The following is a 16,224-nucleotide window of genomic DNA, read 5'->3' as shown; positions in this document are numbered from 1 at the left end:
GCATGGCCGTAGCCACAGCACAGTGTAGACCATGCAGGGAGGCTCACGCCTTCCCACGGCTGGGTACCCTGGCCAGCAGCAGCATCACGATGCTACCCACACTCAGTCAAGAAAAAGTCAGGTTAATTCCCCCCAACACACTGGGGAGCTGGAAGAGTCACCATTTCCCAGGAGACAGCTTTGATGGAAGCAATGATGAGCAGCACATTGGATCTGCTCCTACCAAATGGTTTCCCAGGCATAACGAGGGTGGGCTTGTGCAAGGTGTGGGCACACATTAGCAGAGGATGCGTGGACCTAACCAGAGGGACCTCCGTGTATATGTGCAGAAGTGCTCACGGGTGCTCTGCACAACTAGGACCCTTGTCCAAGGGTGCACAGGGGCACGGCAGCCAGGCAGTGCTACCATGGAAGGAATGATGTGAACCCTTCCCTTGCCTGCGAGCAGAGGGTACAAAGTGAAGCGCTCCAGCTGCCTGTGCCTCGCTGCCCTTGTGCAGTTGTCTGCCAGTTGTGTGTGCCGATTGCTATGAATGCCACCATCTGGTGTGCCACGTGGACATCATAATCTTTTCTTAATTACATTAGCAGTGCAATCAGTTACTGCATTACAAGGCCGGCGATGAGCTTTTAAATCTTGGTGGAAATCATAAATAATTGCACTAAGTACCAGGCGCCAGATGTGAGTGCCAACTTCAGTTGCTCTAGATAAATAGTAACCTTACAACAGTGTTAGATAACGGTCCAGTCACTGCTTTTCATGGCTTAACAGTGGCTGCACTCCCATTTTTTTTCCAGGCAGGCTCTATCCCCAGTGGTAAATTAGCAGAAAAGCCCAACAAAAACCAGACACAAAGCACAAACAGGATTTTTCAAAATGGTAAAAATAACAGTAACATGAAGGAAAAATATGTTCGGGTTTAACACAGTGGATGGGTTCCAAGTATCCCCTCCTTGCTGTGAGCCCCTCATGCTGCTGCTGGGGTAGGAGGGGGGTCAGCTGAAATCCAGTAGGACAGACACCTGGATGTATGGACAGGGCAATGGCGTCTTCTCATTTCAGGGAAACCTGTGATTTTCTTTTGTAAAAAGAGGATGTCTGAATCATACACAAAGTTTTTTCCAATTTCTTTGGAGCCAGGAAATTCAATGAAGTGAGCCTGTCCATAAATAACATATGGCCTGAAGGGAGAGTCTTCATCGCACAGGCAGAAGAGCCTCACATGACTCCCTGCATCCCAAAGGGGCTACCGGCCCTGTGGCTGTCCTGCTCCCAAGGAATCACACGGACACAGGTGCTGAGGTCAGCTTTGCCATGGCCATCCATGCGCCCATTGCCAGGAGGATGCCTCAGCACCGTGCACTTGGAAGGCATCAGCTCCTTGTCAGTGAGTGCGGTGTTCCCAAGCTGCCAGAGCAGCTCCATTTGCCAGATGCCATTCAGGAACCACCCGGTGCCTGGTACATCACCGGGGAGCTGCCGCCTCCCCGCACGTGCCCGGCTCTGTGCCAGCCCTGCTCGCACCCCGCGCAGCTCCAGCTGAGCCGAGGGGGATGCTGTGCTCTCAGCATCACTTGGCAATGGCAGGAAGCGTCACGGCTGTGGCAGTGCTGCAGGTGTGACACGGGCACGTCCCCAGGGGCTGCCATCCCTTGGGAAGCAGGATGCTCACCCCACCATTGCATCCCATGAGCTGCCAGCAGGTGCCGTCCCATGGGCACCGTCAGGCACGCCGGGATCCATCCTGAAGGAGAACAGGCGCCCGTACCCTTGCAGTGTTTAAATAAGCAAAGTTTTTGTGCAAAGCAGAGGTTAATGTACTTTATTGTTCAATGTCATGTTTATAGTGGATTGTTGGAGGAAAAAAATGTGATTAATTGCCCAGAAACCCACGGATCTACAATTATTTGGTTGTTGTGAACAAATAAAGGGCTACAGTATTCATCATATTCAAATGAGGCAGTAAAATAAATGATGGCATGCCGTTTATGAACAAAACCTAGCCGTGTTCCCTCACAATCTGAAAATGTACTCGAAAAATTGTAAATGAGATACAGCCATTGTCGAGGGCTCACTGGTGATTTGTCTTTGTGTAATGTTTTGCAGTGCTGACCCATCACTTGCCTGTTTTAATTTATGTCACAATATGCACCTTCATTATGCACTTTATGAAAACGAAGTGCCAATTTGTAATAAAGACTTGTTTTCAATGAAATCTCCTCTTTTTGGTAGGTGTTCTGCTTTTCATTAGCACCCATTTCACCAGGCCTAGTTAAAGAGCACAGGTACAGACTAAATATGTCCGATCATTCATCATAATTTTGCTTTCCACTTTGTCACAGCTTGGGTATTTAAGGAAGATAGATGATACAAGATGTTGTCTCCTTTTCAGACTCTTTATGCTCTGGTAAGTGTGTCCGATGCAGAATTATTTTGCCACTTTATTATTTTCTAGTGAGTGTTTGTCACAGCCCGCTCTGCCTCTCGGTGCGGTGCTGGTGTTTGCTGTCACTCACCAGCGTCTCACTGGCCACGGCAGGGCTCGGGGCCGCACAGCATCCTTGCTGTTGGCAGCTCCATGCAGAGCTGAGCCCAGCACCATGCTGCTGCCGGCGCTGCCCGGTCATGGATGAAGCCAAAATGTTGGTGCCTGCTCCTTGGGGACCTGATTCTTCCCACCTTGGGCAGCCATGTGTGGGTGACACAAATGCTCTCAGGCAGCTCTGTGTGAAACGGTGTTGCACGGTGCTGGGGGTGCCCAGCCCTGACTCAAATCCATCCCATGGACATCATAGAATCACAGAATTGTTTGTGTTGGAAGGGACCTTAAAGCTCATCCGGTTCCAAATCCTGCCATGGGCAGGGACAACTTTCACTAGAGCAGGGTGCTCCAAGCCCCTGTGTCCAACCTGGCCTTGAGCACTGCCAGGGATGGGGCAGCCACAGCTTCTCTGGGCAACCTGTGTCTCTTGCCCTGGTGAGCATCCTCAAAGGATGGACCCAAACCCCACACCTCCCTCAGATATCTCCAGCAATGAAGGAGGGAACAGCTGGCTCTGCTTTCTGTTCCTTGGTGGCTGATGACAGCAAAGTCAGGAGAGCAAGCTTGTCTCTGGGCTGCTGCACTGGAGCACCAGGAGCAGATGAGTACATCACCTGCACCCGCACCTTCCACCCCTGCACCATGAGTGCTACTGAGCTAACAACTGCCTCACAGGTTTGGATAATGAGCAGCAGGCTGGAGCCAAAGCACCGCTCCTGACTCCGGGCACCGCGGCACAGCCCCTGCGTGCGCCAGGACAGGCGCATCCAGGCATAGCGTGCTCTGAAAGCTCTCCCATCCTCTCCACCTGGGAAAAGTTTTTGGCCGCAGCTGCTAGGCAGTGTGTTGTGCACAGCGGGACCCAGAGGATGGCGGCTGCGGGGCTGCAGGGCTGGCTGGCCCCCATGCTGGCATGCAGCAGCGGTGGCACAGATGTGCGAGTGCAGATAGAGCTGGAGAGCAGAGGTGCCAGGAGGCTGGAGGCTGTGCCAGGGCTCATTGTGCTGCGGTGGAAGGGTCGCTGGCAATGAGCTGCAGGCTGCTCAGGGCAGCAGCGATGCTCTTCACAGCACAGTCCCAGCGGCTGTCCGTGGCTTTGTGTTTTTAATCTGCTTGTCACCACGTTCCTCTGGTCCTTCCCGGCTCCTGCTTTCCTGGCACGTGTGCACGAGCTCATCAGGGCTCCCGATGTAGCACCAGGTATTTCCATCCACTCCTGTTATCGCCAGAGCTTTTATGTTGCAGGCACCCTGCCTCTGCACGTACAGTGGCTCTCCCCAATCAGCAGAAGCAGAAGGGGAGAGAGCTGGGGCTCCCTGAAGCATTCTTCTCATGTCTGGAGCCCTCCTTGATATTTAGACACTCACCAGCAGATGCACAGGCAGTGCCCAGAAGTCCCAGGCAGAGAATGGGGTTTGCTGCACAGGAGAAAGGAGGCGGAATACATTTTGCCATTGCCCATGCTTACTTGGTCTGTAAAACCCAAAGAGAGATGGATTTAAACTCCTGAGGCTGTCAGGAATGGGAGGTCCTCAGGCAAAGAGTGCTTCAGGGTCAGCAGCAGGGACTGTGGTGCTGAGGGGCAGCTTGGAGGCGGATGCTCTGCTCCAGCTGGGCCCATGGCTTGCAAAGGCCACAGCCATGGAGCTTTGGCCAGGGCTGAACAGAGGGAATGTGGCTTTGAGCTCAGAGAGGTGTCACACGAGGGCTGGTGCCAGCCTTCAGGACAGATTGGCTCTATCATAGAATCATAGAATCATAGAATAGTTAGGGTTGGAAAGGACCTCAAGATCATCCAGTTCCACCCCCCCGCCACACTAAACCATCCCACCCAAGGCTCCATCCAACCAGGCCTTGAACACCGCCAGGGATGGAGCACTCACAACCTCCCTGGGCAACCCATTCCAGTGCCTCACCACCCTAACAGGAAAGAATTTCCTCCTTAGATCCAATCTAAACTTCCCCTGTTTAAGTTTTAACCCATTACCCCTCGTCCTGTCACTGCAGTCCCTGATGAAGAGTCCCTCCCCAGCATCCCTATAGGCCCCCTTCAGATACTGGAAGGATCCTATAGATCCTGTAGCTCCTGCAGCTCCTATAGCTCTGCAGCTCCTTCCTGAGTGCAGCACAGACTGTATGATCATGTTAATTCCACTTCTGAAAGTGTGAGGGAAAAAAACCCCATCATCAGTACAGCTCCCAGCTCTGCTCCTGAAGTATCATATAATTTAGATTAACAGATATTTTGCAGATGCCACCAAACTTGACAAGATATAATTATTTTTAACAAGAAAAAGTTGTTTTTTTCAGCTGCTCTCTGAATGCAGGGCTGTTCCCAAACACTAATCATGCTGTGCGTTGTGCCGGAGAGAACAACTCTTGTAGCAGAGCTATAGAGGCTCCGTTTCTATTTGCATGGAGTATTTATGCTAATAAATAAGATGTCCTTGAAAAGACTGCACAGCTCCTTCCAGGGGCTGACTCTCTGCGTGCTTCGAAGAGGCACTTTCCTCTTCGGCCTTATCCTGCCGCAGATGGGACTCACAAGACGGGCACAGGGAAAGGCTGGCAGCATCCCAGGCAGTCGCTGGGCAGAACACGCAGCTCCTGGGAATAGACGGCCGATAATTAACCTGAGTGATGGGAGAGCGGAGGGAGCAGGACGGGGGAGCGGTGGAGGAGGAGGAGGAGAGGCAGGAGGCGGAATAAGGGGGAAACACGGAATTGCGGTGCCGGGGACCTGCTCCCCGTGTCGCCCTGTCACGCGTGTGGCGTGCAGTGGCCACCAGGGGGTGCTGTAGAGGGCCGTCGCCGGAGCTGTGGGGCCGGTGCTGGGGGGCCGCTGTCCCCGGGGTCCCTCCGACACCCCCAGGACCCTCCAGACCCCTCAAACCCTTCCCAGACCCCCTCCCCGACCTGTCCCGATGCCCCACATCCCTGTCCTATCCCAGCACCATTTGGAAGCATCCCCCCACCTCCGTGCTGTGTGGAGAAATCTCAGCTCGAAGATCCCCATTAAACCATAGATGATGCGACATCCAGAGACGTGACGAAACGGATGTCTGGTTTGGCAAGATGAATTTCACCTAAAAATTGTGACCAGTCCAAATGAAAAGCCATCTTGTGACGGTTATCCTTTGAAAAAGCTACCTGCGGAAGCTGTAAAGCTGCCTGCCCTGTGCCAGGTTGGTGGTTTGTTGAGCAAATCTTGAGGACCACCAGAAAAGCATCAGCAGAAACACATCCCACAGCACTGCAGCTCTGGCAATGCAGAAAGAGCCAACTTTGGGGGATTTCTCCTTTTCCTGAGGTCATCTGCATCCTTGCTTCAAACATTTTGCCTTTTGATCTTTGTAACGCGCCAGATGAGAGGCAAAGGCAAAACCAGCTCTTTGAGGGGAGGCAAAGCAAACCCTGGGATGATTCGCAGCAGGGAGGGAAGGAATCCGGGGCCATTCCTGGTGCCTGGGAAAGTTGCAGTCAGCAGCAAATAGAAAGGGTGAAATATGCCTGTGTGCTTATGGCTAATACCTGCCCAGCTCAAACCCCTGCTATCACCAGCGTTCGAGCCACATCCTAAAGGGAATGACACTGGAATGCTAGTTATGTTTATTATGTGAGCTATTAAATCCAACAGCAGCACAGGAGGAAGAAGCAGGAGCACACAAGGTTCCTGTTCCCAGCACTGGGTCAGACCATGGGTTCCCACACCCCTGGGTCCCCCCATAGCATCCCAAGATGTCCCATCTCATCCTGTCCCCCATGAGCTCTGCCTGCCTGTGTTGGTTGTCCCTGCAGGTAAAACTTACCTGTGTTCAGCGCAAAGAACAGCACAGAAGTTGTGGTTAAACCCCAATGCACCCCAAATCCTGTGCTGGGTCACCCCAGAGCTCCCCTAAAGCTGAACCCAGCAGCAACACTTGAGTTTTCTTCTCCTTTTCTTTAAGGAGAGCAGTTTTCCATCAAGGAAAGCGTTTCCATTGAAATGGAAATCCTCGTGGGGATGTCAGATTTGATGACACCTTTGATGGGAGAAAGATTAAACAATTTTTTCTTCCTTTTTGTATTTGGTTGAAAATTTTGATTTGATAAGGTAAAATATTAAAACCCAAACACACTCACTGCTCTTACTTGTATTGCTCTGGCTTAAAATTGCGTATAGTATTACATATTTAGCATTATAATGTATAGCATGCTGTATTTGATAATATATTTTTACACATAATGAAACCATTTGCTATTATCAAGAAGGCAGCTCAGAAGCTTCTAAATTAAAATTGGGGTGTTTTTTTCCCCTGTTTATGAGGGGAATGTTTAAGATGAATGTTTAAGATTTGTTCCAATTGAAGAGGAAAATGCATTGTGGAGTGCTGCTGTGTTCCGTGGCCCAGACACGCTGTTCTCTGACCATTTCCAATCCCAAGGAATTGGGATTGGAGTTGTTCCCAAGGAACTGTGGCTTTGGGATGGCACGTCCCCCACGCTGGCGCTTGCTCTGCCTCTCCCCCCTTAGTCCCCCTTGCCTTAGCCCCCACCAGACTAAGGAGTAATGTTATGCAGAATGATCTCAAACCGTTGCTTATTAATAATCGTGTATTATGTGAGATGCGCGGTATTGATTTAAACCCACGGGGCAGCACTGGGTAGAGAAGGTTTAATTTATAGGAACGCTGATGTTTGATAGCAATAAATAATTAGGGCGCTCGCAAAAAGAGGGTTCATAGGGCACTGCCCTCCAACTCCAGCTGGCTGCTCTCGTCCTGCTAATAAATTGGTTAATAAAAGGCAAGAGAGAAAGCCTGGATTCTGGGGTTATGAAAACAAATGACATTTCTGTGTTTAGCGGAGAGGGAAGGAACGGGAAGGCAGAGGAGTCAGCCGGGTGCACCGGGAATCACTCTGTGGTTCGCAGCCTGAATTCCTTAATGACATTCTCATTAAAAGTTCTCGCTGCCAAATGCTGTTTGCTTTCGCCTTCAGAGCTGTCTGCATTAATAATGAGTAACTCCGCTTGGAAGTTATTTACATAAAGTATTGTTCTCATGTCACTGCGCCGACAGCAGCGCCAGCCTGGGGAGGGGGACAGCATCCGGGGAGCCGAAACAGCAGCACTTAGTGCTCGAGATGTGTGATCACACTTGGACCAAGCGGCTGTGCCGGAGAAGGATGAGGTGAGTGGGTCCGAGCAGTGCGGTGGAGTGACCCCCAGCTCCCCATGCAGGGGCTATGGGCAGTGTCCATCTCTTGCCCTGCCGCAGGGTTTTATGGGATCAAGAGTGGCAATTCCTGTGCCCCTGGGGATCCCAGCCAGGGAAGCAAGTTGTTATTATATAGAACAAAACTGCAAGACCCTTTTCATATGCAAACCGCTGATATTCCAGCACCCTCTGCACCGAGATTGAGCCATGGAGGTCCCTGCACAGCCCAGGGCTCCCACCAGCACCCTCCTTCCTGCCTCACCTCCCCCATGAACCAGCCACGCACAGTGCAATAGCTGTGCACTGCTTTGGAACAGAACCCGAGCGCTTGGCACCTTGGCCACCGGCCTGTGGGGTGTTGGGGAGCAGGCAGCCAGATGCTGCCATTTGTTCACACACTGGAGCAGCTGTGTTCATCTGCTCCATGTGTCTGTGGCTTGGGAGAGGATCTCTGTGTGAGAGACACTGGAGCAGTGTTTGGGCTCCTTCTGCTTGTCAACCTGAAGGATGCTGGGACACCCCAATAGGAGTGGGTTTCGTGAATGGCATCCACAGTGCTCAGTGGATGAGGAGGAGCTGAGCTGGGATGAGCTCAGTGGGATGAGGAAAACCCAGGGCATGGTGGTCCAACTGCAGCACAGCAGTTAAATCGTTAAGACTGACGGGGTTAATGGTTCTCCTCCTGGGACCATCAGAATCAGCTCTGCCTGCTAAGAATAGAAACTTACTGAGATTTGAAGGTTCCATAACGAACAGAGAGTTTCAATTGAATGGTCGTGAGCAGTGGAGAGAACCTGAGGACTGTGGGGACGCTGCACACCACTCTGATTCGGGAGACACATGTGGTGAGTGCAATTACCCACAGTAATGCCCACCCTCTGGAGCCACAGCACTGGAATACGTCACCAGAGTCAGCATGGGGCACCTAACAAAGTGATTGCAAGGACTGTCAGGTAGCAGCACTGGTTTGGGACTGCCCCAACCGCACATGCAGGATGGGCCATAGCACCCAGCCATGTGTTGTCCTCTCACCTTCTGCACCCACTGATCACAATATGATCAGGGTCCCTGCTGGTGCACCCCGTGCTGCGCTGCTGCTGCATGTGAGCAGAGCAGTTAAAGTGTCCTTTTTCAGGGACAGCATCCCATACCCTGCAATTATAGCAGGGGGACGGTACTCAACAAACCTCCTTTTAGAAGGTTATGCAAATCACTATTGGCACTGCGGTACCATCACTGACAAGCTGCAGACAGCCGAGGCTGAAGCACTACCCTGGTCTGCGTCCGTCTCTTCTGGAAGCTCCTACCAGGTTTACTGTCACGCGAACACAATCTGAACAGGGCTCATACATCCCTAGATAATATTATCATATAGTAGTGTAAATGTTGTTACTTACATTACAGTAAAAATAGCAACCCCAATGGGAAATAGGAGACCCTTTTCCCAAGCAATAGGCCAGTGCAAAATGGAAAGCCAGACTTCACCATCAGAGAGACTAAAGCTGGGCTGGCAGAGGAGGCAATTCCTGAATGGTGAGACCGTTCTGGAATCTTCCACTGAACAGAACTGTGTGAAACGTCCGATTTCAGGTCAGCAAAACAGCTTGCTTCGGGAAAATTTAAACTTTTAATTCCAAAGTTTCATTCTATTTACATTTTCAGCACAAAATTGAAAGGAAACATGCGGCTGAAGTGGAAAATTGAAACGTCCTGCTCTGAAAAGGTTGAAGCTGAATGTTTGACCTTATCAGGAAAAACCTCCCCCCACATCCCCAATTTTTCTTTCAAAACAAATTTTTGTCAAAGGCAACACGTTCCCACCAAACATCTTGCTCTGATGGGCTGGCATTTCCCAACGGAGGCTGCCCAGCCAGAGCATCCCCCGCAGCTCAGCCAGAGCCCTCCTCACCCCTCGGAGTGATCCCCACTGGGAGAAGCACAGATACCCTAAGGCGTCAGCCAGCACTGGTCTCACCCCATCGCTGGGTACCTGCAGAGAGAGCCAAGCCATCCTGTACATGCTCTGCAGCATCACCTGCGTGCCCCAAAGCTGTGGCATTCTTTCCAAATATATTCCCTCAGCTTAACCTTTCCCTGTGTTTTACCTTTCCCTGCAAACCTGCCCTTGCCATAGAGACATCAACAGCTGGAAAACAACGCCCCACTGCTATATTGTGAAACCCTTCTGAGTGCCGGCACACCCGCAACCGGTGCAGGCTGTACTGAGCCCCAGACCCGACTCACCCGCAGCCATGTGAGACTCGTCCTCCACCGGCTCCCCAGTGACCCCCACTCCAAACTACGCCCTGCTCCAGCAGGTGCTGGGGGTGTTGATTCCCGGTAAATTGTGATGCATTGTGTTTACTCCTGCTCTGACTGGCAGCGCCATGCCCATCCCTGTGGATGTGCTCCTGCATCACCTCCCGAGCGCACACCGTGGCTGCTGCCGGCTCGGTTGCAGCTGAGCACTGTCGCCTGCCTCCCCAGCTGCCTCCTGAGCCAAGAAATCACCTTCTGAGCCCTGCAGGTGTTCTCACTCCTGCTCCTGGCACTCTCTGCCCAACCACCCCAGCCACTTCCCAGCCATTCCCACAGTGATAGCCTCGCACTGCTACCATATGCACACAGCTCAGGGGGCTCTTTGAGAGCCCTGGCCTGGAGATTTGCCATTTCAGCATCCTCAGTGATGCCATCAGCTTATCCACAGCATCGCAGTTACTGCCAACCCAGTGGTACTGTGCAAACACAGTGTGGGACTTCACAGATCGGCAATCAAGAACCTGCAGCCAGGGAAGGCACGTGCCACCCAAAGGCTGGTGAACACCCTTGTGCACTTACATGGCACGCAGGGGCACAGGGCAAGCCACAGCACAGGGCACCCTCTGTGTGCATGCATGAAGCCGAGCGGGCCGTATGCTGCGGTGCACATGCAATGCACATGCAATGCACACGCGATGCACACACAATGCACACATGTGCACAGGGAGACACAGCCCATCTCACAGCATGCCCAGGTCCCTGAGCCATGTCAGCGGTGCTGCTCCCCTATCCATAAGGAAAGCTGCTCACAAAGGGCCTTAAGGAATTGCCCAGATGCAGTGAGAGATTTTCATGGCAAGAAATCAAATAAAATGTTCCTGGTGATGAAGTGAAAAATAAAACATGCTTTCAGAAAATGGTCCTTTTCTTCTCCATGCCTGGAAGGAGGGGGGGGCCTGAGGGGGAACAAAGACAAAGGTGCCGAAGGTCTCAATCATCTCACCACTTAATTATTCCATCTCTCAGAAGGCATCTCCAGGCAATTAGAATAATCATTCATGCCTGTGCTTTAGCAGGGACTCTTGCATTCTTCCTGTGAAGCATCGGAGCTGGATTGTAATATGGGGTTTTTTTTTAAACTTTAGCAGTGACCTGCAACTAAAGGAAAAATAAAAGTTTTTTGAAATATTAGTTTAATAAGACATGAGAATAATATTAAGGATATGAGCCTCCCTTATTTATTATTTATATGCATAGTGTGATTTAGAGATGCACTTGAACCAAACAAGTCACTACCAAAGAGTGGATCTATCTCTCTCTATATATATTAAAAAAACCCTACAATATTCGCCTGGAGATTCTGTCCACATATTCGGAGATTGTGATTTAACATACACAGTTTATCAAGGCTGGTGTGCTGCACAGAGAGACTGGAGTTTTATGTAAGGGTATAAATAATCAATGCACATAGCAACTTTAAATTACTGCTAATGTGTTTTACTTATGTTCCCACTAGAACGATATGTGAAATAACAGGGAGTTGCTAGGCGCACACTTGACAAATAATATCCATGAGTTTCCATTTTTATTATTTTTATACATTTCTTATTAAACCAAGCGGGGTAGTTCAAGCCCATGCAGCCAGCCCTTACTGGTGGATCGCAGTAAGCATGTGAAATGGGGAGTTAATGCTGCGTGGCTCAGCAATGCCATAGGGCTGGGCCGGGGCTCCAAGGGCTGCACCGGGATTGCTGCAGGCATGTGAGCCTGTAAATCCATCGGCAGAGCCAGCAGCCGACCTGCCTGCTCTGGAGCATCCTTGTGTCTGAGCTGCTCCGTCGCTCTGGGAGGATGTGGGCATTCTCTGCTCCAGTGGGTTTGGGCTGCAGCACCAGGGTGGTTTCAGACAGGAGCTGGTCCGTGTGGTTGCTGCTGCTGCAAGAGGCCCTGATGATGATAACATTGGGCTCATGGCTAAAGTGATTTCTTGCTTTCAATTTCATTTTCAAAGCTGATTTCTTCTCCACTTTTCCTCTGCCAGGGATCCAGGACTAGCTGCCTGGGCAGGGCCAGCCCCTGATTTTGAGTGATCCTGTGGAGAAGTCAGTGCAGCTGCATGATCTGCCTCTTCAGTAAGGAGGATGTTTGGATGCCCTAATGCAAAACATCCCCCGATGTCTCTGGATCAACCTGAGGGTGCAGCGGTTGTGGGGCAAGGGAGTGCTGAAGAATAGTCCCAAAGGCTTCATGGTCCTCAAGGGCAGCTGGGGCTCCTGCTCCCTCTTCACTGAAACCAGTAGAGATTTCCTTAAGCAGAGTTTCTTGATGACTTTTTCATCTCCATTAGGGCTTTGGCACAAGAGGAGTGGCACATGGGCCCTGTCTGCCTGGTGCCTCCATAAGCTGCTACCTTGAAACCACAATTCCCCTTTTCTCTGCTGCTGCCTACTTTATACAGCATCTGTAAACATCTTTGCTGGACCAGGCACAGCTCGCAGGGGCTGGAGCATGGGGCTCCTGGAGATGGTTTAGTCCTCTCCCTGCTGGGAAGGGATCATTTAAAGTGTCATCTGTTGCAGGAGCTGACATGGATATGTATTGTTTGTAGAAGCACAGCCTCACCAGGCGAGCTTGAAAGATGCCATCCACAGAAATCCAAACATTAAACATGGCACTGATAGGAAAGACACTTGAATAGGCGGGAGGAAGGATTTGCTTTAAAGCATGCAATCATCTGGTATTTGGGCACTGGAGCTGTTACAAAAACCTTTTCTGTGCCTAAGTAATTGGTACATGAGAAGCAAAGAGCATGCTGCTTTGGGACTGCCCACCCTGCATCCAGAGCAGCACTGTACCAAACCCCAGCAGGGAGCTTCCCTGTTTTCCATTACTACTATTTAACAAACAATAACTATTTCTTTGTAAACAAGTCCTTAAGTGTTTATTACTATGTCACAATCAAAACCATATAGCTTTGTGCTGTGTTCAATGGAACAAAATTAACAGTGTTTTAAAACCCACTCCACTAAGAAATGCTAAAGTGACAAATGGATGTCCCAGGGGCTGGCAGGTTGGGGTTGTCCCTGGGAGCACAGTGGTGCCTCTGCTGACATTGCCAGCGATAGAACATCCCCCTTGCTGTGCACATAAGCAGTAAAGAACCAGCAGCCTTTGCACAAGATGCTTATTCACAAACCAAATGTCATTCTTTGCAGGGAGAACAGAGCCCAGTCCCACACTATTTATGTTAATTGAAAATCTTGCATTAACCTCGGTGAGAGCACAGCCAGACTCATAAATACAAGACCTAAATTAAATGATTGTCATCTAAGACTAGTAGCTTACAGGTCCTTTTTGCAGTGGATGAGCTAGCAACTGTCAATAAAAGGTGTAGCTGGGTTGCGGAGCTGGGAGCAACAATATTAATTTGGTCAATATCACTGTCAAGATTATCCTTAAAATGCTTTTCCAAAGAGTGAGCAACTGTGACCATCCGCCACGGCAAAGCATCACCCTCACTGCAGGGAATGGGGCTGCTCAGGGCTGAGCAACGCCAGCGCCAGCACCTGATGACAGCGGCCCTGTCGGGCTGCAGGGGCAGCAGCAGCTATTTCATGGTGCACACACAGTGTGGAGGGAAGATATCCTTCAGCTCCGAATTTGGAATGGGGAAGGGGGGGGGAAAAACCCTATTCAAGTGAAAAGCGGCTTTGGATCTTTAATTAAAAATCAGGGTTCACAGCACCAGGGCATGGACTTCCACTAGTTAATCTCCATCACTTCATTTCACCACCAACTTCCATACTCTACAAAACTGCTGGAGACAATTTTTATTGATTGCTCTTCAAGCCGTCAAAAGCGTCCCTGGCTGATCATATGTTACCCCCAGACACCTTGTGCATTTCAGATAATAACTTGGTGCTCTAGAGAAGAAATGAATTGGATGTGCAGTCAGTAACTGTCCAAGTGAATCATGTTACTATATGTCAGCAGCCCGGGCTCTGACTATCATTTTAACAGAGAGAAATCCGCTATTTTCATGGCTGTTTGAAATTATTTTCCAGATGAATAAGATATAACAACAACTACTTACAGTAAAGAATAATATGGGGAATCTATTTGCTACTTGGAAGCAAATCTTTCAAGTGTAATCCTGTTAAATAGTATTTAATCTGGAACTGCAAACATGAAATTTGGAAACTGGCTTTCATGTAGTACAGAAATCTCGTGATGGGAGAGAGTGGGAAGCTGAAGTTGCTGTGGGTGCTGGGTGGTATTTTGTAGCTCGTAATTGCAAATATAGTAATTCATACAGAAAATGGAACATCACTAAAATACTGTCGACATAGATGTATACTAATGCCAAACAGCATCAGTGACAGTTTATTTTGCATAAACAATTACCACGTACCAAGACTATTCCTTTGTATCAGGTGTGTTTGTCAGTGTATGTTTTGCTCAGAACTGCTATAAACAGCTGCAAATGGATTTTGTGATGTTAAAAGAAGCAAATAGTGTAGAGGCTGCTATCAAATGGGTAACTTTAACTACATAAGCCTTACGTTTGCAATAGAGCTGTATTAGCGCTGTTTGCTTGGGTTTCACGCTGCACTGGTGGCTTCCCTTTGTGCCCTGCTGCAGACACTGCTGTGCACAACTTCTAAAGGATGTTGAAAACAAACCATGAACATCTTCAACGATGGCATTTTGCAAGTGGCCAGGACGTGTAAGAATGTGCCCATGTGCCTGCACCACCATGGGGTAGTGCATCTGCATCTGAAGGTGCTGTAAGCATCGACCCTCACTTGGTGGTGTCTCTTTCAAAGCACTTTTAAGAAAGATGGGAAGAACACATCAAATACCTACATTAAACAAATGCAGCCTCCAATTGCAGCTCACCCTTGCCCGGTGGTGGCGGGGTAGCTTGTGGGGTCTTCACTGCTCACCAGGCAGTGCCAGGTGCTGGCACAGGGATGCTGGGCAGCTCTCAGCTCATGGGTATTTGAGCTGCTGGGCATCAGAAGCAGGAGCCAGCACAGGCACTGCCTATGGGCTGGACTCCAAGCACCCACTGGCGCCTTGACTCTCTCCCCAGGGCTCCCTTGGGCCGAACACAGGGTGCTGGGTGCCCTGGTGCAGATGGATGAGTGGTGGGAGCCCTGGGCTCTCACTGCTGCCAATGGAGCTGTACCTGTGCCTGCTGCCAGCACCCTTCCCATGGGAAAGTCCTGTGGCACTGACAAATCTGCTGCAGGAAACCCCCACCTACCGCACAGCCCAAGGAGCAGCTGTCCCTTTCACTGCCTTATCTCCTGCTTTACACAAGACTAATGAGAGGGATTATTTGACTGATACCAGCCTGCTTTCCCTGTCCATCACGTGTGGCTTCCTCTCCAAGGGCTGCAGGCTCTATGAATGGCTTTACGGCCCCCTTACAGGCAGCTGCCTGCAGGCTCCCGATGGCCCCATCCCACCCTGGCTTTTTTGCAGGAAAAGGGCACAAAAAGGATGTTCCCTTCTTTACTATAAGGGTGCTGAGGCACTGGCACAGGGTGCCCAGAGAAGTTGTGGCTGCTCCATCCGTGGCAGTGTTCAAGGCCAGGTTGGACACAGGGGCTTGGAGCAAGCTACTCTATGGAAGGTGTCCCTGCCCGTGGCAGGGGTTGGAATGGGATGAGCTTTAAGTTCCCTTCCAGCCCAAACTCTCCATCCACTTCTGCAGAGCCCTGAGGGGCTGAGCCCATGGGACCCCACTGATGCTCAACCCCACAGCATCTCATAACCCTGCTTAGCTGCAGGAAAAGCTGTCAGACTATCTCTGAGCTGGTGTGGCACCATCCTGGGACACACTGGGTCTGAGCAACTCTTCACGCGCAGATGCTCTCAGAGATGTGTCATACCTGTGTGTCAGAGCAGCAGAAGTGGCAGAAATAAAGCAAAGGAGGTTTGGTGACATGGAGGAGGTCCAGCGACGACTGCAGCTCTGCTATCAGCAGGGACAGAGGTCACAGCCGCTTTGGGTATTAGCTCATCATCTCTATTACTGTTGAGTTATTATACTGAAATGGTTAAATACATCATGGGACATAACTGTTGAAAAAGAGCAATTTAGTCCTTTGGTGGATGAAAAATAAGTTGGGGAAAACCATATTTAATCTGCGGAATCCGGGGGATTTCATGAATCCAGAGACCAGGATTTATTTGCATACAGGTTCACATCCATT

Source organism: Lathamus discolor, chromosome 15, assembly GCF_037157495.1.
Source record: "Lathamus discolor isolate bLatDis1 chromosome 15, bLatDis1.hap1, whole genome shotgun sequence".
Classification (NCBI taxonomy): domain Eukaryota; kingdom Metazoa; phylum Chordata; class Aves; order Psittaciformes; family Psittacidae; genus Lathamus; species Lathamus discolor.
Note: the sequence above shows the minus strand (reverse complement) of the source record.